We start from the raw sequence: 27,325 nt of genomic DNA on the forward strand, positions 1-27,325 counted from the left end.
TTGATTTGATGCGCTTACAGTTTGCAAAATGATTAACACCTCTATCACGTTACATACTTACATTTCTTTTTTGTGATGAGAACTTTTAAGATCTCACTTGGCAGCTTTTGAGTATGTAATACAGCATTGTTACTCTAGTCGCCGTGGTGTACACCAGATCCCCAGAACTTCTCCTCTTATAAGCAGAAGTTTGTACTCTGACCAACATCTCGTTCCCCCACCTTCTGGTAACCACCCTTCTACTCCTTGTTTCTATTAGTTTGCTTTTCCAGATCCCACGGGTAAGTGAGATCATGCAGTATTAGTCCTGACTTATGTCACTTAGCGTCATGCCCTTAAGGTCCGTCCATGTTGTTGCAAATGGTGGGGTTTCCTTCATTCTCACCGCTGAACAATACTCCATTGTGTGTGTGTGTGTATACACCAAATTTTCTTTATCCATTTTCAGCCACTTTGAAAGCATGAAAACATCAAGGAGCACTTTTATGTCTTCTCACCGATCCAGCCATTTCTCCAACTCTGTGACCCAAGGACCTGTCCATCCTCCTGGACCTGAGCCACTCCCAATTTGGTAAGTTAAAAAAACAAAAAACCACCACCCACAAATGCAGTATAGCATTACTCATTTCTCTTCTAATTACTAGGAATACAATTTCAAATTGGAAAGTATATATTCTCATTTTTCTTCAGTTAATTCCATATCCTATTATGGGAAAAAAAATGACTTTGGGTCATTTCCCACTGTGTTAAAGCAGACAATATTAATACTACATGTCATAAAGTAACTCTGTAGTCTTAAAGAGATTCTGGTGAATAGACATCTGTAACTTTCCCTCAGGAATTTTTTAAACTCAATTAGCAGGCTTAATTTGAGTTGGTTAATAAATAACTGCTAAAGGCCTTCACTACAAACCAGGAATCAAGAAACAGTCAGTGGGAGAAACATCTCATGCTTCTGTCTGTGCCTGAACACGCCCTCGGTCTGCAGACTGCTCTCTCCCTCCGTCGGTTCCAAGGACTGGCTGCTGTGTGCCCATGGGAAGCTGGGAACTAGCACGAGCCACTGGGTCTGCTCTGGGCTTGTTCACACACACACGTGCTTGCTTAGCAAATGACGTGCCTCAGTTTCCACACCTGTGCAAGGGGGGGTAATACTAGTGCCTGCTGCACAGGGTTGCTGGAGGCGGAGTCAGGGGGCTGGCGTGGAGGATGTGCTGAGCGTATGTCAGCTCTTAGTCACGGTGTTGAGAGGCACTGCAGGAGCAAAACCTGCTCTGGGTCATTGTGTAACTTGGTCCTCAGGCCTCCCTTCTAGAAAAGGCGAGATGGGAGCACTTTGTGTTTGGCCTTTCCAGGAAGGAGACTGTGGAAACAGAACTGGGAGGGTAAGTTTCTTCACTTCCCCGGTGATGGGCCAGTGGCTGTGGGAGCTAAAAGCCAAGCCAGATCCTGGGCTCTAGCCGGGCTGCCACAAACGAGCCTCATGGGGCAGAGGGCCAGGGCCGAGGGTGTGAAGGACACAGTGTAAGTTCACCCTGGTCTCTGCTCTTGCTGCAGCCCCTGAGGTCTCTCCGTGTGGGCACCTGTGGGTCTGTTTTTCACTTTGAAATTTTAACCTGAGGTTAGACATCCGAGTTTCTAGGCCAGATCAGTCCCTGAGTAGGACAGCCCGGCAGCCCCACCCTTCCCAGCTCTGGGGCTGGGGCTGGCCCTCGTCCAGAGACCAGAGCTCCCGGTGCTCAGAGCGTTTGGGGTGGAGGCCGAGGTCCTACCCACGACTCACCCTCCTCGTCCATCCATCCCAGTGACCAAGCACCTGCTCTGGGTCAGGCACTGGGAAGGGGAGGAGGAAGGTGGTCGGAGTGGAAAGGTGGCCTTGGCACATGGCCTGAAAGGGTGGAGGTGGGTCACTCAGTGTGCTCAGAGCAGCGGGGGCTCGTGAGGCACTGCCTGTTGGCTGACAACCTGATTTCCCTGATAACCGACACACGTTACCTGGACGGCCAGGGCTGCGTAAGGGCTTGTGTGTAAACAGGTGACAGCACTGCTGATTCTGACGTGTGATAGGAGATACGGAGCGGAGTGAATCAGCTCTTGAACCTGAGGCAGCTTGCAGGGAGCACCCTGGTGGGGGACAGGTCCCCTGCCCCTGTATTTAACACCCACGTGAGCATCACCTAGCAGGTGCTGGGGAAACAGACCAGAGAGAGGCCGGGGCTGGGCACTCCTCACGGACCCTGCACATTAACCTGGGGCTGGCGTTTCCTACACCCAGGGCTTCTGTTCAGAGCAGATGCCTTGACCAGCTGCAGGGGGATGGGGGCTCTCCTGGGGCACGTGGGGTCAGGCTGGCAGCCAGGGCTGGGCCTTTGACCCTGTGAACACCTGGAGGGGGGAACCCTGTCACCACAACCACCCCAGGAAAGGACTCATGCCTAACTCTTGGGGTGGCCAAGATGCCCAGGGGGCCCCAACAGCCTGGCCCACCTGCCCTTAGAAGGCTAAAAACCTCTAAAGACCCCAACCCAGCAAGGCCTGAGCCAGTGGCTGCAGTTGGTGAGGTCAGGGATCATCTGAGAATCAAAGCCGGGTGGCCCCAGTCTCTGGGCAAGGAGGACAAGGGCCACCCCCCACAGCCAGTGCGCCAGGACCCATGGATCCCTGAGAGATGTCTGAGGTGGGTTGTTGCTGCGGGAAAGGGCACCATCCCTACTGGAAAAAGCAGGGTGCAAAGAGGGTGGGGCTGCAGGTGGTCAGAGCACGAAGCAGTAGAGACTAGGCCCCCGGGGAGTCATATGTGGAACTGGGTCAGCAGGGATGCTGAGCCAAATGGGTGTGTCGCTGTGAAGTGTCTAACGGTCACGCCACACACATGCATGGGGGTCTCCTGGTGCAAGGCAGGTGGGGCCTCTGCCTGAGCCCAGAGGAGCCAGAAGACACAAGGACAGCCCGGTGTGATGCACGTGCCGTCACCTGCTTTTCAAATGATGTGAGTATTGGTTTCTGCTTGTTTCTGAGTCTCTTACCCTCTGTCAGGGATCCCCCCCTTCCTGCAGTCACTCTCCACAGCCCTCCAACTCCACATACCTGGAGCCTCAGCCGGAAGGAGTCCTTCCTCTCCTAGGATGCTGCCCCCACCTTCTCTTTTATCCAGTGGTTCCCATCTCTTACGTGTTTCCCACCTAACAGCTCCCGTAGTGGCCTACAAGCTCCTTGAAGGCAGGAGCCACGCATGCAGCCCTGCTGCGGGTTTGAGGGACTCAGCGCTCTGGCTGCCTGGCCCGCTGCCTGTGTTCCTCTGACTCCCTCCTAAGTGCTCAGGAACAACTTATGGCAGTACTTTTTAATGGCAGCTGGTTGCTAGTTTTTAATCAATGAACCAAAACAAAAACTGAGTAAGTCAAATGGGCCTATTCATTTGTAGTGGCACTAAGTAAATAATGCAGACCTTGATACATGAAGCTCACCTTTTTCATCAGTACACACCTTTCATCTCTCTCTGTCATTCTGATGTCCTTTGCTTTGTTTATACCAAGGTTTAATGTGACTTTGTATGCCCGGTCACTGCTCTCTGTAGTTAGAGGGATGGTCATGACGACAGAGAGAGCAGCTCTGCCCTGCCGGCCCCTCAGCACGAATGCCTTCAAGGAGACACATGGCCAGGCTGGGGGTGGGGGGGCGGGGGGAGTCGCTATACCGACTCCCAGCCTGGCTTTCCTGGTAGATACCAGGCTAGACGGCAAGGCAGGAACCCTAAATACTAAGAGCCCACGTGATTAGTAATCGGAGAAAGCCCTGTGCGTGCACTCGCTGCCTTTTCACTCTGTACAGGATGCATCTGCTGGGACCACAGAACTTCTGCTGGACGCTCAGCATAACTTCTCCAGCCTGACGTCAGGGTCACAGTGCAACTGGGGACACTGCAGCTCTTGGGCACTGTCAGTACCTCTTCCCCCCCTCTCTCCACAGAGCCATCTCCAAGGGCTGGCCAGGAGCTGTGCCCTGTCCCCACCACAAGCTACGGTCTCTTTGGGTGCCATGCAGGGAGGGTTTGGCACTGCTGTTCTAAGGTCACACCATCTGTGAGCAGTGACGGAATGCCTGAATGACAATAGCCTCTCTGAAGCAGGGTTGGTGTGGTTTTGACAGCCTACTTGTGTCTCTTAAGTAAGTTTGCTGCCAACTCCACAACTTTCTCCAAGTTAGGATCAAACTTTTGCCTGAAATCAGCACTGGGGGAAGGTTTGAAGCTTTATTTTCAAAGATCAGAATTTTAGCCAGCTATATTCATAGGGTTAGGGACAAACAATACTTAGCTTCAACTCTAAATACTGTGCCAACAAGCATTTACCCCAGGTGTTCCCGCGACAGCCTCGTGAACACTGGAAGATGACACGCAGTGATTACGTAAGGGCCCTGGCCTTCAGCCAGAAGCCCCAGCCTCTCCCCAGCGCACGCGAGGGCGGGGCAGGCTGGCGTGTGCACAGGCGGCGGCCCCTGCATGGCTGCTGGTGTCTCAGCAAAATGTGATGGTAACGTGGTCAGAGGTAACAAAGGACCCCCTCCCTCCCCGGGCAATTTAGCAGCATTTGTTTCAATACCCAGAAGACAAGGTTAGACCACTACTTAGGGATTCCCTCTAAAAACCCAAACCCTGCAGTGTGGCTTCTCCGCTGAGCTCTCCTAAAGGCTGAGTTTAGGAGAGTTCGGAAGGCCTACACACAACTGAGAGAAAGAAAGAGACCATCATGCAGTAATGTTAGCATCGTGGCAGCATAAGACGGGTCCTCCTTTTTGACCCCCCCTTTTAACAAAGAATTAGTCACTCATCAATGAACAAAAGCACGGTTGTGGGGCTCTGGGATCCATCACCACCTACAAAGGGCCCCGGGAGGAGTCTTGCCCGCTTGTGCCTCTGGTGCTAGGCAGGGGGACCCTGCCATGGGCTGTGGAACTGGCAGAGCAGTGAACTTGCCCCAGCCCATCCTGCCATGGTAGGGAAAATACCTGGAGGCTGCTGACCTGGGCAGATACCCACTGACGAGAGAAACTGCAGAAAGCCAGCATACCATTGGAGCAATAAAAACAAATGGAAATGGAAAAAACTTTACCAGCACTGCCCCAGCCCTTGTGAGGCAATGCTGCAGGAGTCCAAATTATCAGGTATTGTAATAGAAAAGAACAGATCTGACTCCATATTAGATCTGTTCCTTTGGCTTTAACCCTGCGCCCTGTTTCCTAGGCTTGGTCTGGCTAGCTCTACACTCATAGAGAATAACTTCTGTCTTGTTGGAGGTTTTGCAGGAGCATCATGACCTGGCCCACGTGGACGGCTGCAGGAACAAAAAAATTCCTACACCAAGAAGTTTGCCACCAACCACACCCCCTTCCCCTGTTTGTTTGAATAAAAGGAGCCTGCATTCTGACTAGAGCAGGATGGTTCTCCAAGACGTTAGTCTTCCACCCTCTCGGTCTGCCGGCTTTCCAAATAAAGTTGCTATTCCTTGCCCCGACACCTCGTCTCCTGATTTATTGGCCTGTTGTGTGGCGAGCAGAACGAGTTTGGACTCGGTAACAGTATTAGCAACCTTTGTCCAGCTACCCCAGTGGTGTAGGACAGACACAGCTGGAGAACCTGTTTCTCTCAAGCAGCAGAGTACTAAGGTGGGACCTCTAAAACTTGGGGAGGGAGGAGATTGGGAAAGAAGCAAATAAGATCAAAGGGTATTAAAGTGACCCACACCCATTAATACCTACCCATGAGCCTCTGAGGATCTCCCTAGAGGGTCCCCAGTTACCCACTAAAGCCCTGAGTGCTAAGCTTACACCTTCCCCTACTCTGTGGCCAGCAAGAAGCCACAAACTTGAACTATAGCACCGCCTCCTGGAAGACAAGAGAGGTGTCCAGAAGCCAGCCTGGTGAGCTGTAAGAATCAGAGACGACATAAAAGCTGAAGATTCTGCCACAGAGAAAGCAAAAAGAGAACCCCCAGACAACAGGAACACCACTGAACAGAATACCCCATCTGAACTCAACTAGCACAAACTGAAGGAGGTATCTGCCCCTTCCAGTGCAAAAAAACCCACAAAAAACAAAAAGGCAATGCAGTACTACAAAGAAATGAAAAGTCAAGAAAATATACCATCACCGAAAGATAATAATTCTCCAATAATTGAGCTCAAAGGCATGGAATTCAAAGGCATGGAATTTTGCAATCTAGCTAAATTCAAGAAAGCTGTTTTGAAGAAACTCAAAAGAGCTACAAGAAAACTCAGACAATTCAACAAAGTCCTGAAAAAATACAGGTTTAAAATGAGTTACTTACCAAAGAACCAGAAATCATAAAAAAAGAACCAAGCAGAAAGCTTAGGAGCTCAAGGACTGAAATGAAGAAATGCTATAGACAGCATCTGCAGTGGAGCAGAACAAATGGAAGAATCACTATAACCGAGCAGGACCCTGTGGGGCCCTCCAGGGTCAGACCACTCACTCCCCCATACCCTCTGCTGCAGCTCCTCTCTGAAGTACCCAGATAATAGTGTCTCATATATATTTCCCAAATTTTTCAGGTGCTTAAAACCACCGCTAAAGGGAAGAAGTTAGCTACTTGATGATCAAGAACGCATAGCCCCCAGACTTTCCAGCACCCAGGGGGTTGACACTGTTGAGTGCCCTGTTCCCTCCACTTCAGCCAATCAGAGGATTGTGCATGGGCTGATAACATATTCTGCAACATACCTCCCCCTTGCCCCACCGCCACCACCTGGCCTTTAAATGTGCTTGGTGAAATCCTTTGGGGAGTTCAGCGTTTTCTTGGGCATGAGCCACCCCATCTTCCTTGCTCGGCCCTGCAGTAAACCCTTCTCTGCTCCAAACTTTGATGTTTCAGTTTGTCTGTCCTCATAGTTGCCTTCAGTAACATGAGTCGGAAGATTCTGAGATACTCAAAGGAAAGCAAAGAAGAGTGAAGAAAGCTTATGTGATTTAAGGGATTCCATCAAAAAAACCAAAAGTATTAGAAAAATTAGGGTTCCAGAAGAAGTAAAGAGAGGGAAGGGGGCAGAAAATTTATTTAAAGAAATAATAGGTGGGAACTTCCCAAACCTGAAGAGAGAAATGGACATCCAAGTTCACAAAGTTCCAAAATGACTCTTAATATCTCAATGCAAAAAGACTTACTCTAAGACACATTATAATAAAACTATCAAATAATCAAAGGTAAAGAATTCTAAAAACAGCCAGGGGAAAAAATATTATAACCTACAAAAGAACTCCTCTCTGCAGAAATTCTACATACCAGGAAAGAGTGGAATATCTTATTCAAAGTGTTGAAAGAAAAATTGCCAACCAAGAACTATCTGGCCAAGTTATCTTTCAAATACATAGGACAAAAAGACTTTCCAAGACAGACAAAAGCTGAAGGAGTTCATCTCCAGTAGACCTGTCTTGCAAGAAATTCTGAAAGGAATACTGCAGGCTGAAATCAATGGATGCTAATCAGTGACATGAAAACATACAAGAATGTACACACACCGGTAAAGGCAAATATAGAGGAAGACTTAGCATTTTCCAATTCTGTAACAGGATAGTGTGTTAACCACTTAACCATAATTTAAAGGTCAAAGGAAAAGAGTATTAAAATTATAATTACGGTAACTATAATTTGCTAAATACACAATATAAAAAGAGGTAGATAATGACATTAAAAATATAAAAGGGGGAGTAAAAGGGTAGAGCTTGTGTAGACAACTGAAGTTAGGTTGCCCTGAACTTAAAATGCACTGTTCTATCTATGCAATGTCTTACGTAAGCCTTACAGTAACCACAAACCAAAACACCTAGAGTAGACGCATAACAGGTAGATACATGGGTAATGGAGCATACCACGATGGAAAATCACCCATCACAAAGGTGTGCAGAAACACAATGCAACCAGAGAACAATGACTAGGATGGCATTACCAAGTTCTCTATACAAGCAATAACTCTAAATGTAAATCATTTAAATTCATCATCAAAAGATAGTGGATGGATGGGTAAAAAAAAAAAACAAACCCCAACTATATGCTGCCTACAAGAGACTTACTTCAACTTTAAGGACACACACAGGCTCAGAGTGAAGGGATAGAAAAAGATGTACCATGCAAGTAGAATCCAAAGGAAAGTGGAAGTGACTATACCTTTATCAGACAAAACAGACTTTAAGCTAAACATGGTAACAAGGGTCAAAGAAGGTCAGTATGTAACGATTTAGAGGTAAATTCATCAAGAAAACATAATTATGCTTATATACACATGCAACATTGGAGCACCTAAATATATTAAGCAAATACTAACATATCTGACAGAGTAGACAGCAACACAATAATTGTAGGGGACTTCAAAACCCCACTTTCAGCAATGAATAGATGCAGACAGAAAGTCAAGAAGTAAACACCAGACTTGAACCAGGCATTAGTACAAAGAGAGCTTAATAGAACATACTATGCAACAGAAGCAGAATATACATTCTTTTAATGTACACGTGGAACATTCTCCAGAACTGACCATATGACAGAACACAAAATAAGTCTCGGCAGACTTCAGGAGATAGAGATCATACCAAGTAGTTTTCTGACCACAATGTTATGAAACTAGAAATCAACAAGAGGAAAGCTTGGAAAATCTACAAGTATGTAGCAATCAAACAACACACTCCTGTACAACCAGTGGGTCAAAGAAGAAATCAAAAGGGAAATTAAAAAAAAATCTCAAAACTAGTGAAAATGGAAACACAACATACCAAAACCTTTGGAATGCTGCAGAGGCAGTTCTGAGAGGAGTTTATGATGATAAATGCATATATTAAGAACATTTCAAATAACCTAACTTTACACCTCAAGGGAGCAAGGGGAAAAAATGGACAGACTAAGCCCCAAGTTAGCAGAAGGAAGGAAATAACAAAGATCAGAGTAGAAATAAATGAAATAGAGACCAGAAAAACAATAGAAAAAAAAAATGAAGGTAAGAGCTGGTTTTTCAAAAAGATTATGAAAAAAAGTCAGAAGACTTAAATCAGAAATGAAAGAGGAGACATTAAAATGGATACTACAGAAATACAAAGGATCATAAGAGGCTACTATGAATAATTATATGCTAACAAGTTGGACAACCTAGAAGAAATGAATACATTCCTAGAAATATATAAACTTCTTATACTGAATCAAGAAGAAACAAAATCTGAACTAATCAGTAACGAGTATGGAGACTGAATCAGTAATCAAAAATCTCCAAATATAGAAAACTTTGGACCAGGTGGCTTCATTGGCAAATTCTACCAAACATTTAAAGAATTAATATCAATACTTCTCAAACTCTTCCCAGAAACTGAAGAAGAGGGGACACTTCCAAACTCATTTTACCAGGCCAGTGTTACCCTGACACCAAGCCAAAGACACTATAAGAAAACTATAGACCAATATCCCTGATGAATATAGATGCAAAAGTTCTCAACAAAAGATTAGCAGGCAAAATTCAATAGTACATTATAAGGTAGAAATCATCCCTGAGATGCAAGGATGGTTCAACATATGCAAATTAATAAATGTGGTACACTACATTAACAGAATTAAAATAAAGATCATATAATCATCTCAATAGATGCAGAAAAAGCATATGATGAAATACAACATCCTTTCATGATAAAAATACTCAACAAATTTGGTATAGAGGGAACATACTTCAACATAATAAAGGCCATACCTGACAAACTCACAGCTAACATCATACTCAATGGAGATAATTGAAAGCTTTTGCTCTAGTATCAGGTACAAGATAAGGATGCTGGACGCTCACCCCTCTTAACTGATAAAAGTACTGGAAATCCTAGCCAGAGCAATTATGTAAGTCAAATAAATAAAGGCATCCAAGCCAGAAAAGAAGTAAAATGATCTCTATTTGCAGATATGATTCTATATATAGAAAATCCTAAAGACTCAACCCACAACCTTTGGAACAAATTAACAAATTCAGTGAAGCTGCAGGCACAAAATCAACATACAGAAATTAGTTTCACTTTTATATACTAACAGTGGGACATCTGAAAAAGAAAGCTATCCCATTCACAGTAACTTCAAAACAATAACATACTTAGGAATAAATTTACCCAGAGAAGTGAAGGATTTGCACAATGAAAACTACATGACTCTGAGGAAACTGAAGACCCAAACAAATGGGAAGAGATCCTGTTTTCATGGGTCAAAAGACTTATATTGTTAAAATGTTCATACTACCCAAAGCCATCTATAGATTCAATACAATCCCTATCAAAATTCCAAGTTTTCACAGAAATAGAAAAAACAATCCTCAAATTTTGTATGAAACCACAAAAGACTTCAAAATAGCCAAAGCAGTCTTGAGAGTCAGAAGCATCACATGTCCTGATTTCAAACTATACTGCAAAGCTGTATTAATTAAAATAGTGTGGCAAATAGAGACACAGACAAATGGGCCAGGAAGAGAGCCCCAAAATAAACTCCTGCATATGTGATCGACTAATACCTGACAAGAGAGCCAAGAACACTCCATGGGGAAAGCACAGGTTCTTCAACAAGTGGTGCTGGGGAAACTAGAAAACCACACACAGAAGGATGAGACTGGACTCCTGCTTACACCACTCACGAAAATTAACTCAAAATGGATTAAAGACTTAAACATCAGAGCTGATTCAGTAAGAATCCTAGAAGAAAACATAGGAAAAGAAGCTCCCTGACACTGGTCTTGGCAATGATTTTTTTGGATATACCCACAAAAGCATAAGTAACAAAAGCAAAGTTTAACAACAACAACTCCATCAAGCTAGAAGGCTTCTGCAGAACAAAAGAAATAATCAAAAAAGAAAGAAAAGGCAAACTACAGAATGGGAGACAGTCTCTGCAAACCGTGTATCAGATAAGTGGTTAATATCCAAGATCTCACTGATATCATTGTTAGATATCACTGTTAGAATGGCTATCACTGAGAAGACAAGAGAGAGTGTTACTGAGGATGTGAAGAAAAGGGAACATGTGTGCACTGCTGTTGCTGGGAATACAAAGTGGTTCAGCCACTGTGGAAAACAGAATGGAGGTTCCCCGAAACATTATATAACTAGAACTACCCCACAATCCAGCAACTCCAATCCTAAGTAAATATCTGAAGGAGATGAAAACAGGATATTGAAGAGATATATGCACTCTCACGATCCCTACAGCATTATTCACAATAGCAACAGATGAATGAAGAAAGATGATGTTGTATACATACACAATGAAATATTACTCTGCCATCAAAAAGAATGAAATCCTGCTATTTGCAACAGCATGGATGAGCTGGGAAGGTTTTATGCTAAGCAAGATAAGCCAGACAGAGAAAGACAAGTATTGTATGATCTCACTTAAATATGGACTCTTAAAAAAGCCAAACATAAAAACAGTAGAACAGTAGTTACCAGGGGGATGGGAGAATTGGGGAGGAGGTGTTTGAGGGTACAAACTTGCAACCTATAGATAAATAAGTCCTAGAGATCTAATGCTCACCACAGTGATTATAGACAACAATACTGTTTTATAAACTTTAAAGTTGCTTAGAGACTAGATCTTAGTTGTTCCCACCACAAAAAAGAAATAATTATGTGACATGATGGAGGTGTTAACTAATGCTATGGTAGTAATCATTTTGCAATACATAAATGTATCAAAGCAACATGTTGGATACCTTAAACTTGCAGAGTTATATATCAATTATATTTCAATTAAAAAAAAGGTACCATCAGAAAAGTATCTAAAACAATCAGTTTTTAAATACTCACCAAAAGGCATTTCTTGGCCAAAAGCTTAGAGGTGAGTACACTTGGGGCATCAGCTGTGGGAGGCTTTGGGGGGAACTTAGTGGGGTGCTCTGGGGCCCTGAGCAAAGCTGCCAGCTGGAAGGGGTAGCTTTGGTTGGTTCCCTATTTCAAAAAACTGCCCTCCTCTGCCGAGGGCCAGCCCACATGGCCATGGGCATCTGGATTCGAGTGTGTCCCCACAGCAGGAGACAAGGCTCAGTGGGGCTGTGTGCTCTGCTGTGAGCTGTGCTCCCCCGGTGACCCTGCTTCCAGAGAGGCCCCGCTGCCTGGCCAGTGAGGAAGGCAGGGTTGTACCATGAGGCTTCACAGGGCTGGTTCCTGACCCTCGGCTGGTGCAGGAATAAACTGGGCCAGACCCGGTGCCCGGGTAGGAATGGGCTGGCTGCTGGGGTGGGAAGGAGAATCTCAAGGAAAGCCAAGGTATTTCTGAAAACTCACCTCTGCCCCCAACCCTGTAGCATCTGACTGTTATCTGAGATTACATTTTAATTTGTCCTTCATCACCATTTTTATAAAAAATTCAACACCAGTCATTGCTCTCCAGTCAGTGATAAACATTCAGTCTTCAAAACATGTCGTTTGGATGCTGTGCTAAGCAAGATGGGTTCAGTTTCCTTCTAACTTTTTTTTTTTAACTTGAATTTATTTAATTTCCACCCTGTTTTAAGTTTCCTTGTATTACAAGCCTCGTTCTAGATCATAGCTCCGCCTTCTTGTGAATAAGGTCTATTGTACATGCGAAACCCACAAAGAAAAATGACACAATGGAAAGGCAGAAAGTGGAGCTTAAAGATAAAGGGATAATTAGAACATTGCTGAACAAAAGAAATCTAATGAAAGGGTTGTGCCTGGAACGCACTGGCACGTTACTGTATATAGAAGTATGAACTTTTCCTAATTCTGTTTTCCATTATTTCCTAGATCTTTCTTGCACAAGTACACTACACTGAGCACTGTAAAAATCTAAACCAATTCATATTTAAAAGTTACCAACTTTAATATCTGGCTCCATCAAGATGAAGCAGTTAAACCTTTACTTCAATCTCCTGAAGAAAAGGAACACTGAGCAATAAAGGGGCAGACACCACTGGCCAGGGCTAAAGGCCTCTTCTGATCCAAGTACGGATAAGACAGTAGACACCAAGGTGGCCGAATCTATTCCTTTGATTCTGTTGACACCAGTGAATGAATCAGAAGCCAGCAGAGTAGGGCCTCCAAGGCCAAATCTGGCCTAATCATTTTTGTAAGGTTTTTTTTTTTTTTTTTTTTTTTTTTACACTTTTAAATGGTTGGAAAAAAATCGAGACTATTTTGTGACATGCAAAAATTATAGGAAAAAAGTTTTCCTGGAATACAGCCATGCTCACTCACTTAGATATTATCTGTCGCTGCTTTCATGCTACAAAGGCAGAGCTGAGTAGCTGTGACAAAGCCTCTGGGGCCCACAAAGCCTGCAGCATTTACCAGCTGGTCCTTGATGGAAAAAAGTCTGCTGGCCCTGGATTGGAAGGCATGCCAGAGATTTAGTAATAGCTAAGGGAGAGCAAGTTTTGGTTGCTGGCTGAAATAAATAAGTCAAGTATGAGATGTCTCCTGACTTCAGAAATAGTAAATGTGGGGTGAAAAAAAGTCGTGGCTAGATCTGGTTTTCCAAATAAAATACAGATTCTCCGAGCCCTCAGGAAATGCTTTAGAAAGAATCCTTGTATGTAAGGGGGTTGAACGAGGTAACTGAAGGGTTTGTCCAACTTAAAGGCTCCAGAAGTTGTCTTTTAAATGACAAGGGCTTAATTTCCAGAATATATACACAGCTCATACAACTTAGTAAGAAAAAAAACAAACCCAATCCAAAAATGGGCAGAAGACCTAAACAAGCAATTCTCCAATGAAGACACAGAAATGGCCAATAGGTACATGAGAAAAATGCTCAATATCACTAATTATCAGAGAGATGCAAATCAAAACTACAATGAGGTATCACCTCACACCAGTCAGAATGGCCATCACTCAAAAGTTCACAAACAATAAATGCTGGAGAAAAGGGAACCTTCCTACACTGTTGGTGGGAATATAGTTTGGTGCAGCCATTATGGAAAACAGTATGGAGATTCCTCAAAAGACTAAAAACAGACTTAACCATATGACCCAGCATTCCCACTCCTGGCCATATATCCAGAGGGAACCTTAATTCAAAAAGACACCAGCACCCCAATGTTCATAGCAGGACTATTTACAATAGCCAAGACATGGAAACAAGTTAAATGTTCATCAATAGATGACCAGATAAGAAGTTGTGGTATATTTACACAATGGAATACTACTCAGTCATGAAAAGGAATAAAATAATGCCACTTGCAGCAACATGGATGGACCTGGAGAATGTCATTCTAAGTGAAGTAAGCCAGAAAGAGAAAGAAAAATACCATATGATATCACTTATATGTGGACTAATTAAAAAAAAAGACAAATGAACATATTTATAGAACAGAAACAGACTCACAGACAGGAAACAAACTTGTGGTTACCAGAGTGGGGAAGGGGGTGAGAAGGGATAAATTGGGAGTTCAAGATTTTCAGATACTAACTACTATATATAAAGTAGATAAACAACAAGTTTGTACTGGGAACTGCATTCAATATCTTGTAGTAACTTATGGTGAAAAAGAATATGAAAACAAATATATGTATGTTCCTATATGACTGAAGTATTGTGCTGTACACCAGAAATTGACAGAACATTGTAAACTGACTACACTTCAAAGAAAATATATTAAACACACACACAAAAAAGTGGAGAGCTGCCATCACTCACATCTTCCATTATCTGCCATTGGTTTAGGAGTTATTTCCCTTTGACTCTAGTCCCTGCAGGTTACACACATTTACTGTTGATCCTCACTGTTTGCAGGATTACATTCTATAAAGTCATTATCTACAGTGAATTAGCGAATACAGAAACTTTGCTCCTAGGGAAATGCAGGGTTAGGTTCCTGTGAGCTACGGGTCACAACATTTTCATTAAACGATCCATACATAACCTTGTTTCATGTGTGTTTCTGTGTAAAGAAACCTTATTCAATGTACGTGGCTGACTCAACACCTAACTCACAGCTAACAGCATCGTTTTAACTCCTGTTATAATGCTCTGTGCAAGTCTGTAAATGACCATGAAAGTGCCATGAGTGTTGACTTGAGGGTTACAAATACATTTTAACTAGTAGGCAAACTCATGAATACGGACTTTGTACACAATGATGATCAGCTGGTGTGAAACTATATACCCTTTCTCGTCCCTTTAACCATGACCTTGATAAACAAAACTGATCAACGGGCATCTTCCCAGCCCTTTCATCCTTGGTCCTTTAAACTGATCTGCCTGAGTCTAAAACAGCTCTGGGATATCAACACTCCCCTTTCCTATTGCCTAACAATGTCTCTCTCCCTTGTGAAATTTCTTCACTCTTTGTGTGTGTGTCTAGTTTGGCTTTAGTTTTAAGGTTCCTTTCCAGTGGATCGGCGAGTCTCCTGTTCCGAGTCCTCATGCCCTGCTCCACTGAACCCTTCTGCCCTGTGTGGCCCCACTGCCCTCTTCCACAGACACACGTGCTGAGTGCACCATGGCTGACCAAGGCTCTTCACTCTCATTATCTCCTCTGAGCAACACGATCTTAAGTCGATTAGCTTGAGCCCAGGACAGGCTGCATTACTTGCGGAGCCTGGTGCCAAATGAAACCTGGGCCCCCTGTTTAAAATTTACTAAGAACTTCAAGATGGCAAGGGCAGCACGTTGAGCCAAGAGTGAGGCCTTTTTATGTGCGGGGCTCTGAAGTGACAGCTGAGCCGCGGGGAACCACGGGGCTCACCAGGTGCCGGGCTGGCTCTGCCTGACGCCCCCCACAGGTGCTCCGTGCCCGCCTCCGCTCCTGCCTTCAGGGCCTGCCTCACTTCAGGGACCAGGGAAAATGCGTGTGATCCCTCCCTGCCTTAATTCTCCTCTCTCATAAAAAAGGGTAAAGAAATGAGTAAATATGACTATTATTCCCTTTTCAAAATGGAGAAAGGAACTGAGAGGAGGTGATTAAGTGTAAATCGTAATATTTAGTCATCCCTGCCTCATGGAGGCATGAGAAGGATTTACTGATGGCATTAGGAAGAAAGGCACTAGGTAAATCCCAGGTATTATACAGGTATTTTACACTGAAAGAGGAGAGACTGAGGCCACCTCGGGTGAGAGGGATTTACTGACACAGGTGTTAGACAATGAGATCGGTTTCCAGAATCTTCCCTAGATAGTTTCAGATTAGGAGGAGGTTCCTGCACGTCGGACGTGATTTTCTAGGAGCATGGCTTCCAGGACCCTCAGTGGCTCTTTCTATCTGAAATTTTGTTTTTTTTTCCAGAAAGCTAGCCTTGAGGGATCATAAATCTCACCGAATCAGGTAGAAATGGAAAGCACAATTCCTTTAACCTCCCCACACAAGACAAGGTCCTAGTTTCTCCCCCGCATTCCTACAGCACGTTATTCTCTTGCAGATTTCCAAAACCAGCTGTGAACAGCAGCACACGTCCTGTGCATGTACTTATGAAACTTACAAAATCAATGATGAGGCCAAAGGAATGGTTATAAGAAATAATGCTTTTTCCCTGCCTCTCTTTAAATAAATTGGGATCAGATATAACTTTTACTTTTGCCAGCTAAGGATTAAAAGAAACAAACCATTGTCTATTATCATTATAAGTTCATAGGAGAAAGACTTTGACACCAAGACAAACAAAACCCATGGAATGGGAGAAAATAACTGCCAATCATATATTGGATAAGGGGTTAAAATCCAGAATAAAGAATTCCTACAACTCAACAACAGAAAAACAACCAATTAAAAACATGGGCGAAGAACTTGGACAAGTCTCCAGAGGACACATAGAAACGGCCAATAAGCACATGAAAAGATGCTCAGTATCACTAATCATTAGGGAAATGCAAACCAGTACCACAATGAGATACCACTTTAAAACCCATCAGGAAGGCCACTATCAAAGAAACCCAGCAAGTAACAAGTTGTCAGGATGTAGACACATTGGAACCCTTACGACCTGTTGGTGGGAAAGTCAAAAACTGTGGAGGTTCCTCAAAAAATTAAATACAGAATTATCAGATGACTCAGCAATCCTATTTCTAGGTATATACCAACCCCCAATGGAAAGTAGGGTCTCAAAGAGATATCTGCACACCCATGTCCATAGGAGCGTTATTCACAATAGCCAAGACCCAAGAGTCTGTTGGCAGCATAGAGACAGAGTGTGGTCTATACACACAATGGAGTATTATGTACCTTAGAATGGAAGGCAGTTCTGACACATGCTACAACGCGGATGACGATGGAGGACATTATACTAAATGATACAAGCCAGGCTCAAACAAATACTGTATCAGTCCACATACATGAGGTGCCTAGAGCAGTCAGATTCAGACAGGAAGGAGAATGCTGGCTTTCTGGCTGGGGGAGGGGAAATGGGAGTTTCCATGTCTAGAGTCTCAGTTTTGCAACATAAAGAGTTCTGGAGATTGGCTGCACCACAGTGTGAATGTACTTGACTCTACTGAACTGTACACTTAATAATAGCTGAAGTAGTACATTTTATGTTTGTGTGTTTTACCACAATTGAAAGAAAAAAGGAATGACAAACTCCTATACTGAAGTTTCTTTTCTCACTTCTCTAAAGTCCAATACAACTACACCTGTTTTTGAAAATTGAAGTAGTCAGTTATAATGTGTCAATATCTGGTGTACAGCACAGTGTCCCAGTCTTGCATATACATGCATATATTTGTTTTCATATTCTTTTACAACTGCATCTTAGAGTGCTGTCTGATCAGCAATTGGTATGCACTATCTTAAGTAGTCTAAACATGAGCCACTGAAAATGTTTAAGTGTTTTAACTCACCCTTTTCCAAGGTAAGGAAACAACCCAGATTTTGCCCTAAATCAGCCACAGAAAACCAAGACCAAACACAGAAGACCAAAGGAGATGACGTTCTGTGGCTGCACGTGGAGATTAACTGTCATGATACTTAAGGTGTAATGTGAAAGTGATGGGTGAGAAAGGACTCAGGACCAGTATTACCAGTAAAACCATGACTTGAAACGCAAGATCAGCTCGGAAGCATCATGGCGGCCTTTGCTACCAAATTCTCACATGTATATCTACAGCTCCTCAATGCCTAACACTCACCTATCCATCTGCCTACAGATCTCTCTCTCTCTAAGTAGCACATATACATGTAAACAGTACATTACATATGTGTATATAATATATAATAAAGCTTCCACTGATTCAAAATTACTCATACATGGGTCTAGGTCCATAATAAAGTTTGTTTGGGGGTTATTTATAAAGTTTGCTAAGCCACTGTGATTTCTTAGCTGTACTGAAACACATAAGCACAAAACTTTGCAAGTTCTCTCAACCACATTCAAAACGCTCCTGTTACATGCATGCCATCACATCCCAGAAAGACTCGTACTTCTATTTATTAAAGCAGTTTTACTGGATAACACCTGACTTTTTTTTTTTTTTAAGTTTATTGTTTTCCCTGTTTGCTGTGTGGCTTCTGACAGAGGTACCAGAAACCTCGTGAGCATCAGCACAAGCCGAACCAATCAGCCCTTCCTCCTCGTTGCTATGGTTACTGAACAGGTTTTCAGACTGGTTGCTAACTGACCTGTCCGCAGCTTCCGCCCCGCTGACCCCTCGTTCGCACAGTGTGGGACACACTTTTCTGGCTTGTCCTCTGTGTTCATTGTTTTGTCTCCCTGTCTCACCTCTGTGGTGCCTTCTCGTTTTGGGTTCCTTGGTGGTTATCTTCCCCCGGGGTTCAGTTCTATCCACCATGTTGCCAAAACAACACCCACGCAGTTCTATTGACCCCGCCCCCCAGGCTTCAGGGACCACCACGTGCAGTACCTCCTGAAGGGGCATCAGCACTTCGCTTCCTCATCCTCATCTCCGCAGAGCCCTGAGCTCACCTGCCGTCTCCCCTGGTCACCTCAAATCTGTGCACCCAAACCACATTCATCATCTGCCCACAAAGCTCCTCCCCTTGCACCCCCACCACCACCCAGCCCCAGTGCTGGTGCTGCCCCACCCACCAATCTATGCCTGAATCCTGAGGGTCATCTTAGACCCACTCCGTCCTCTCTGAACCCCCACGTCCTATCCACCACCAAAAGCCATCCATCCGACCACCTGACTATGTCCTTGTCCCCCTGCCCCTGCGCTAACTTAGCCCCCAGCCCCCGTCCTGCACCAGATCCTAACTGGCCCTCTGCGCCTCCTCTAACAGACTCTCTAGATCAGGACTGTCCAATACGACCATCTGCACTGCCCGAGATGCTGGCAACTAGCCACACGTGGCTGCTGAGCACTTGGGATGTGGTTTCGTGTGACTGGGGGCTGAATTTTAAATTTTACTAAATTTACATGTCAGTAGCCATCTGTGCCCAGTGGTTACCACATTGAAAGGGTCAGCGCTAGTCTCCATAGATGTGCTCAAAACCCCCAACGTGCTCTACAGATCCTTTCACTGTCTCCATCCTTCTTTCTCTCCATTCTTTCCTGACGTTCTTGGATACAATGAAATTCTCCATTTCTCCAAATCACCATGTGCTTTCTCCCTTGGGATATTAACTCCTTTGCTTGGGTTAGCTTCCCTCTGCCTGTCTGGCCAACTCCTGCTTCGCCTTTGGGGCACAGCTTGGGCATCACGTCCCTCATCTCATGCCCTGGCCCATCTCCTCCCTGACACTCCCCCTTCTGGATACCCTACCTATAGGCCTTCCAGTCCACATCGAGCACCCATCACACCGTGGTCAGGTTCTCCGCTTACTTGTCTCCTCTGCTCCCACTACACTGCACACTCTGAGGGCAGGGACTGAGTCTCTGGCCGTCATTGTACCCTCAGCACCAGCACAGTGCCTGGCCTAGTGGAGGCTGCTGTGCGTGCACCTGCCTGCCCGGGGCCCCTTGACATTGATCTTGGCAATGATTTTTTGGATATGACACCAGACACACAAGTGACAAAAGCAAAGTTCAACAAGTAGACTACATCAAGCAGCAGTCTCCCAGGGCATCAACAGGAGAGCCTGGAGAAACACAACCGCGGTCACGGAGCAGCAATGCCCTTAACCATGGACGTAGTGAACAAAGGAGGTCCAACAGACAAGGGCGCCCTTTGCATCCACAGGGAGTCATGTCTCCCAGCTGGGCTTCATGGCCCCATTACCAGCACATGAAACATACCAGTCCTGGAACCACCCAGTCCTTCCCACACCACACCCAAATCATCCATTCCCTATTTACCCACAATATCGAAAAACTACAACATTCTGACCAATTATTTTTCCCTTTTCCCCATTTTTATCTTTAAATATGTTTGATGCATTTTTCAGCTATAAAAACATAAAGAAAAACTTTTTCAGATGAAAATTAGCACTCATTGGCACAATTCACCAAGGGCAATGCATTCAGAACTCTGCTATACCCTTGAAATGAGAAATCTGTAAAGGCAAACACCAAAATAAGGCTGTAGAAAGAGTTGCTGTGAACCATTAGTAACTGTCTCATTGGTTTCACCAACTAGACAAAGAAGAGAGTCTGCTATGTCAATTACTCCGTTAATTTGAAATCTTTACCCATGTAGGTTTCTCTTCCCCGAGGACTGGGTCTTTCTCCCTCCCTGGTGCCCTGGAAGATAAGGCTTTGCTGGCTTAGCTGACTCTGACACAAACAACTCTTCCTTTATTTAGAATCTATCTTAGTCACGGTCCTGTCAGAGAAGGAGGCAGTGTAACACTGCTAACAATTGTATTAGGTGGTGGTCTCACCCGGTGAGATAGAATACAGCTTTGCATCTTGATCTCTCTCTCTCACACATACACACAGGGGTGGTACTGCCAGCTCTGGGTACTTTATTACAGATACAGAATCAAATAACCTCACCTCATTGTAACCTGAGTGAGGGGAAGGGAGGAAATGTGCCTCCACACGCTGAGGCAGCCTGGCCAGGCATCACTTATCAGCAGTGTTTTGACAACACGAGGACAAGGGTTTTCCGTTCCCCAACATCAGTCCTTCCTGATGGTGACCTCCCAGCAGTCTGCCCTCATCTCCATCACAAAACCCCTTTCATGCCCTCAGTGAATCACAAAGCATCTCAAGCACACCCAACATGTTCTAATACCATCAGGCTCCCCTGCTAAATGGCAGGACGGACGCACAGGAAGTTGACTCTGGGGGGCACTGACACTTGAAGTGCCTTGGAAAGGCTTCTAAGTGACCGCAGGCTATGTGATTTGCTACCAGATGACTGCCCCACACTGTAGATGGCCTTTTCTACCCACTGCTCTGCTTGGTCTTGAAAACTGCCGACTGTCGCTCCTTGAAGGCACTTGCCATGTACTGGAGTGTCTCTGTCCTTAGAGGAAACTAAAACGGCCTGATGGATACTCTTTGGTGGTGCAGAGACACGGTTTTGGGGAAACCCAAACATCATCTTGGAAAAGGGGAAGCAGAGTGGTGAACATGTGTTCGGCGCCTTAGTACCTGTGTTATTTCATGCACTTCTAAAAATTCCCTCTAAGATGGCTATTAGTCCCATTTTAAGAAACTGAGGGCCAAAAACTTTAAGTGAAGCGCCCAAGCTGACTGAGATAACTGTTGGTGGAGCAGCACAGGCCATGTTCTCTCTGCTGTCCCCAGAGGTCACAAGTCTGTGGCAGACTCCTTATGGGGCCTCAGAACTTTCCCGGAGGAGACGCTGACTGTGAAGATGTGAAACAGAGTCAAACGTGAAAGCAAGGAACAGTCCAAAGGGTGGATCCACCCTGCTTGGGGCTGGCAGGCTTCAGTGTGCAGGAAGAAACGCTTAAAATAGGTTGGTTGCTGCTCTCAAAACCACCTTGAGTAATAGTCTTGGTGGAGATGGCCAACACCACTGCTCAAATGCAAAAGCACCCGCTCATTAAATGAGCAATGGGGACTTCAAAATAATGTGTTAACAGCCCTGGCCGTTTGCAGTAATGTCTCTTTTGTTGGTGACTGTGTCACTGAAATGTAACAGTCTCTCCATGTAAACAGTGGAGTCTCCCAGAGCCTCCGGTGTGCATGTGGAGCAGGTGCTGTATCACCAGACGTTCTGCTCCCATCGCACCCACCTTCCCCTTGCGGGAGGGAGCCTGGCTGGAGGAGAGCCACTTGGGTTGTGCAGCCTTCTCTCTGCAACCACAGAAAGCAACCGCTCAGCAACAAGACCCTCTGGTCACAACCAAGGGAGACACCGGTGCTCACCCAAGCAATGGGTAGGTTCTTAGCTGGGTTTAATGATTATCAGGAGAGACAAAAACCTCCCACCGAAGCCGGCTCAGCTTATGGTGAGGCCGACCCAACATCTGGTTTTGGGAACTGCTGAACATGTGTGACATTTGAGCATCAACACCGGATTCGCTGCCTTCAAGATGGAACCCCGTGCCTCACAGAAACGATGCATTCCAGAAGATGGCAGGGAAGAGCCAAATGAGTCTGGAGAGCTGGAGTGAGCGTGGTGCAGCTGCTTCCAATGTTCCTCGGGCTAATCTGCTGATCTCCAAAGATGCAGCCCAGCCTGAACCCCAGCAGCTGTGACCAGCCTGAAGCGCCCCTGCATCAGGCGGGTGGTGCCGGGATGACCATCAGACAGTCAAGAGGGTTCCAGCTGTCACTGGCTACCTAGGGACCTTGAGAAATCACTCTCTGGACCTCTGTCTCTTCTTCCATGACATAAAGATTCTCTGAGACCCACCCCCCAGGTCTTCCATGACATGACCTCTGCTCAGCACAGCTGGCGCCCAGATCTTCTCAACAAGGGTTTCCAGCAACTCAGAGTAAACATCGGGGAGCCCAGAACGCATGGTGTGCTCACCTCTTCAGGCTCTCAGCCCCCTGTACACGGCTATCTGATTGCCCTGAGCCGGCGGAAAGCTCCTGGAGGCCAGGCCAGGCCAGGGGATTCCCCTCTAGCGCACTGCCTGATGCTTTTAGACACTGATGGATTTGCTGAATGAGACGAACCTCTCCTCTATCAGAGCAAGTGGGAATCCTAAGGACAGGAATGGGGATAATGAGAATCACACTCGTCTTACAGGGAATTTGTAGAAGTGCCCGAAATAACACAGGTAATCAGGCACCCTCTATGTGACAGGTGCCGAACACACATTCACCCCTCTGCTTCCCCTTCTGAAGGAGATGATCCTCTTTCTCCATCAGAGCAAGTGGGATTCCTAAGGACAGGCATTCTGTTTACACTTGCCCCTCTGGTCCTAGAACGGGGTAGGGGCTCACTGACAGGCATGAAGTGCACACGTGTGCTCTCCAAGGTCCTGCTGCCCAGGAGGCCGGTCTCGGCCCCTCGCTGCCTGCTCCTGCCTTGCACTGCGCTCTCACTGTGTTTCTAGAATCCCAGCTATTTGAGGGTTGGGTTGGTGTCATGGATTCCTTTTCCATCCTCTGTAGTCTCATCCGTTTTGCCAGGCCTGAGACACCGTGCAGGCCGGTGTGTACCCTGAAATAGTCAATTACAACAGCACAACCTTGCAACTGTGGAACAGAAGAAGGGCAATTTTTTTGCCTCTAGGAAATGCTATTAATATTATCATTTAACGTTTTCTTGCTGTTCTACACACTGATTATCACATAAATAAATAGCCTTTGATCTCCATGAATGAACAAAAGTTACCAATGAATTCATTAGAAATGAGCCTCTTAAACCCATAGGAAATTAACTGTCACTCCTAGCAATAGCTAGAAAACGACCAGTAATTCTCCATTCTCCCTAGAAGAATAAGGAATCTATATGTTGTACAGATAACGTCCAAATGTTCTCAATGCAAGAACACGCTTCCTAGGAGCCTGACCACAGCTGCTTTCTGGGAACCTTTTTTGGAGTGGAAGACTTGTTCGAAGGGCTTATGATTCATTCAAGTTACTGACCGACTCAAATACTCAACTGCCAACCTGTTCTTCAGAGAATGTTCCCTTCACTCACCTTGGCACTGCTCTGCCAACGCGTGTGTGCACCATGTGGGAGAAAACCATGCGTCCCAAGAGCCACAGATGTGTGTCCTGAGGGCTGGCGTACCATGCATGCGATTTAAGCAGTACTCTGACTTACATGCACAGGGCTCTTGTTTGTGGGGCCCTTAGGAACATATGCTCCTTTTCCACAAGGTGACCAAAACGAGGCTCCGAGTACAGAGCCTGTCCTTGTGAAGCTCTTTGTTCCCTAGAAGAAAATTCCACAAACGTTGACTCACTAATTCACTCTAATGAAAAAGCAGTGGGCAGTCTCAAGTCCGAGTCACCGAGGGGACTTAGAAAGGTCCCTCCAGACTTACAATGCATTTTCCAATGTTCTGTCCGGGATGGGAATAAAAATAGAGCATCCAAGACGCGTCTGTTAGGCTACTTCTAAGAGCAAACATTTTTGATAATTTAAAATAAAGGTTTTAGGATTCAAGTGATTCCAGTGATTCCCCAAAGAATGTCCTCCTTCCAGCCAAAGTGGAGCAAGGCAGATTGGATTTACCTTTCTGCCAGAAACAACCAAAAATGCTCAGGAAAAAAAGACATGAAGAAATGGTTTCTGAGACCCTACATGTCAGTTCAGTGAAGGACAGTGGTCTCTAGAAGAAAGCAGAGGAGAAAAGTTCTGTGACACTGGCTGAGGCAAGCATTTCTTAGCTGCAACGCCAAAAACATGACTCACAGAAGAAAAAAAATCGACTGGACTTTATTATAATTTAAAACTTTTGCTCTTCAAAAGACATTGTTAAGAGAATGAAAAGATAAGCCACAGACTGAGAGAAAATACTTGCAGATCACATAACTTATAAAGGAATTGTATCTAGAATATAGGAGGAACTCTCGAAACTCAAAAATCCAATTAAAAACAAACAATCCAGGTTTTAAAAAATGGGCAAAAGAGTAGAACAGATACTTCAGCAAAGAAGATGCGAAGAAGAGGAATAAGCACGAGAAAAGATCATTAGTCATTAGGGAAATAAACACAAATTAAAACCACAGGGAGACATCACCACACAGCGATCAGAATAGCTAAAACTACAAAGATTGATCATACTGAGAGGCAGCAAGGATGTGGAGCAATCTGAACCCACACACACTTCTCAAGGGAAGGTTCAACTGTCCAACCACTTTGGAAAACAGTCTCGTAAACAATGAAAACACACCCACCAAAGGACCCAGATCTCCAACAGCTACGTATTCACTCAAGGAAAAGAGAGTGACGTTCACACAAAGACGTACACACAATGCTCAGGGCAACTGTATCCGTACTAGTCCCCAGTCTGAGAAGCCACCCAAATGTCCATCAGTAGGTGACGGGACTACCAAAATGAGGCACGTCTTCACGATGGGACACTGCTCAGCAGTGAGTAGGAATGAAGTACTGACATAGGGCAACACCAGTGGATGACTCCCAAAGCAATTACACAAAGTGAAGGGAGCCAGATACAAAAGACCACATGCAACGTCATTCCATTCATGTGAAACACCTGAACATACAAACGAATCTAATTGCCAGAAAGCAATGCAGAAAGCAGCTGGGGAGCAGTAGGGAGCAGGAAAGGTTAAAAAAAAAAAGGCACAAGGAAACTTTCAGAGTGATGGGTCTGTTTGTTATCCTGAGGTGATGACTGTTTCATGGGTGTATAACATGTGTCAAACTTCTCTAATGGTACGCTTTAAATATGTTCAGTTTACTGTGTATTAATTATACCTTGATCAAAAAAAAATACTAAAAACACATTGATTTACCCTGGGGAATTTTGCAGAAAATCATCATTTATGGGTTGGCCATTTGGCAACTGTTCACTGAGTTCCTATCTCGTGCCGAGCACTGTGCTGGCGGTAAAAACAAGCGAGCAGAAGACAGTTTGACACTGACCACTGGGGTGGCCTCTGGGGGCTCTCCCCTCCTATTGTGCGTAAGGCTCAGAGATTCTGAAAGACTACAGATCAACAAGTGTGAACTTCGGCTGTCACTCTCCTTACGTGCAAATTGCTTCAACATGTATCACCCCTTTTCATGTGTTGTGACCACAACTACATACTCATTTCGCAACTGCCCTTGCGCCTGCCTGAGCATTTGAACAGATAAGAGAATTCATCAAGAATTACACCTCCTGCTCCCCGCTCCTCCCACCCCGGCTCCACGAAGAAGGGCTTTTGACAAAACCAACACAAGAAAGAAACCAACAGAAAAAAGTAACCACGCTCCTGTTCCCAGGGAGAGCGTCCCATTTCAGGCTCTAGTTCCCCTTCTTTTAGTTGGAGTGTGGGAAACATCGTTTGCTGTGTTCTCCAAAGTCATGTTGACCATCATCACGGATTCCCGAGATTTTCCATGAAACTATGCTTTTAGGCCACTGATAATTAGCACAACTATGGATCACTGAATTCACCTTGGGGGGGTTTGACTCTTATCACATGAGAAGCCTGGAGAAAGCAAAGGCCAATGTGCTACACGCTGGGTCTTCAGTGTGAAAACCTGGAAAGGGACATTCTTTTATCAATCAACCCACTCCGCTGGCGCAAACAGATCTCTAAAGCATTATTTCTGTTATTTCAATTGTAATACTATTCCAATATTGGTCACCAATTTTGTCAACATCTTCCTTCACAACACAGAAATATCTGAAAAGGGATTTCTCATACAAACCGTATGGGCTGAACTCGGGCAATACATTTTCCAAAAGCAAGTATGGAAAACTCCCAAATAGAAAAACACTGAATTAGCATGACTGTGTACAACTGTTTTTTTTTTTAAAAGCCAGAACTGGAGAAACGGCTTACAAAGTGAAACAAGAAGCACATTTTCCGGGCCATAAGAAAGCAAGCGCTCCAGATCACTATTTCACAGAAACTGCTAACACACACCTCGGCTACGTCTGTAACTGAGTAAATCAGGAACAAGCTCCGAGTTTACTTTCCATGTTTACACAAGAAAGGGGACTCCTATGAAGAACAGTGACTAGAAAATCCCAAAGTTGGCAAAGAACGAGATGATCCCAGCCGGCCCCAGGACCACTAATAATGTTGCTGAAAAATGCGGTTATTAGATTAACAGTTGTGGAAGGCGGACACTATTTAGGCAATGTGAAAGCACACATTTTCATTAAGCAAACATTTCCTAAATTGCAAGCAGAAAATGGGACACTTGCTTGGACACCTGCGGCAAATCTGAGGGCCTGCCCTGGCCCAGAGCTCAGGGGTTTTGCTTTTAGGAGGTACTTCCATCTGTGGGCATTTGTGGCCCACATTATGAAATTCATTGTTCAGCCGCAGCTGAGTCGTTCACGTGAGAGTCTGGATAAGCCAGGTGTGGACCGCACGGTGAAGTCATCTGC

At 44.9% G+C, this 27,325-nt stretch overlaps 2 protein-coding genes across 23 annotated transcripts in view; one reads left to right on the forward strand and one right to left on the reverse strand.

Moving 5' to 3' along the window:
* ARHGAP10 (Rho GTPase activating protein 10) overlaps positions 1 to 5,513 on the forward strand; it is a 301,268-nt gene extending 295,755 nt beyond the window's left edge. For 4 of the 18 annotated variants that reach the window (XM_032464674.1, XM_032464685.1, XM_032464699.1 and 1 more), the window contains one exon: positions 449 to 5,513. The gene's annotated coding sequence lies outside the window, so the exon portion shown is untranslated. The remainder of the gene's footprint in view (positions 1 to 448) is intronic. The other 14 variants (XM_032464754.1, XM_032464732.1, XM_032464758.1 and 11 more) reach the window with 14 other exon arrangements.
* Positions 1 to 27,325, reverse strand: part of NR3C2 (nuclear receptor subfamily 3 group C member 2) — a 331,163-nt gene that overhangs the window by 3,313 nt on the left and 300,525 nt on the right. The gene's annotated exons all lie outside the window — the stretch shown is intronic.

The sequence above is a fragment of the Camelus ferus genome, chromosome 2 (assembly GCF_009834535.1).
Source record: "Camelus ferus isolate YT-003-E chromosome 2, BCGSAC_Cfer_1.0, whole genome shotgun sequence".
NCBI classification, from domain to species: domain Eukaryota; kingdom Metazoa; phylum Chordata; class Mammalia; order Artiodactyla; family Camelidae; genus Camelus; species Camelus ferus.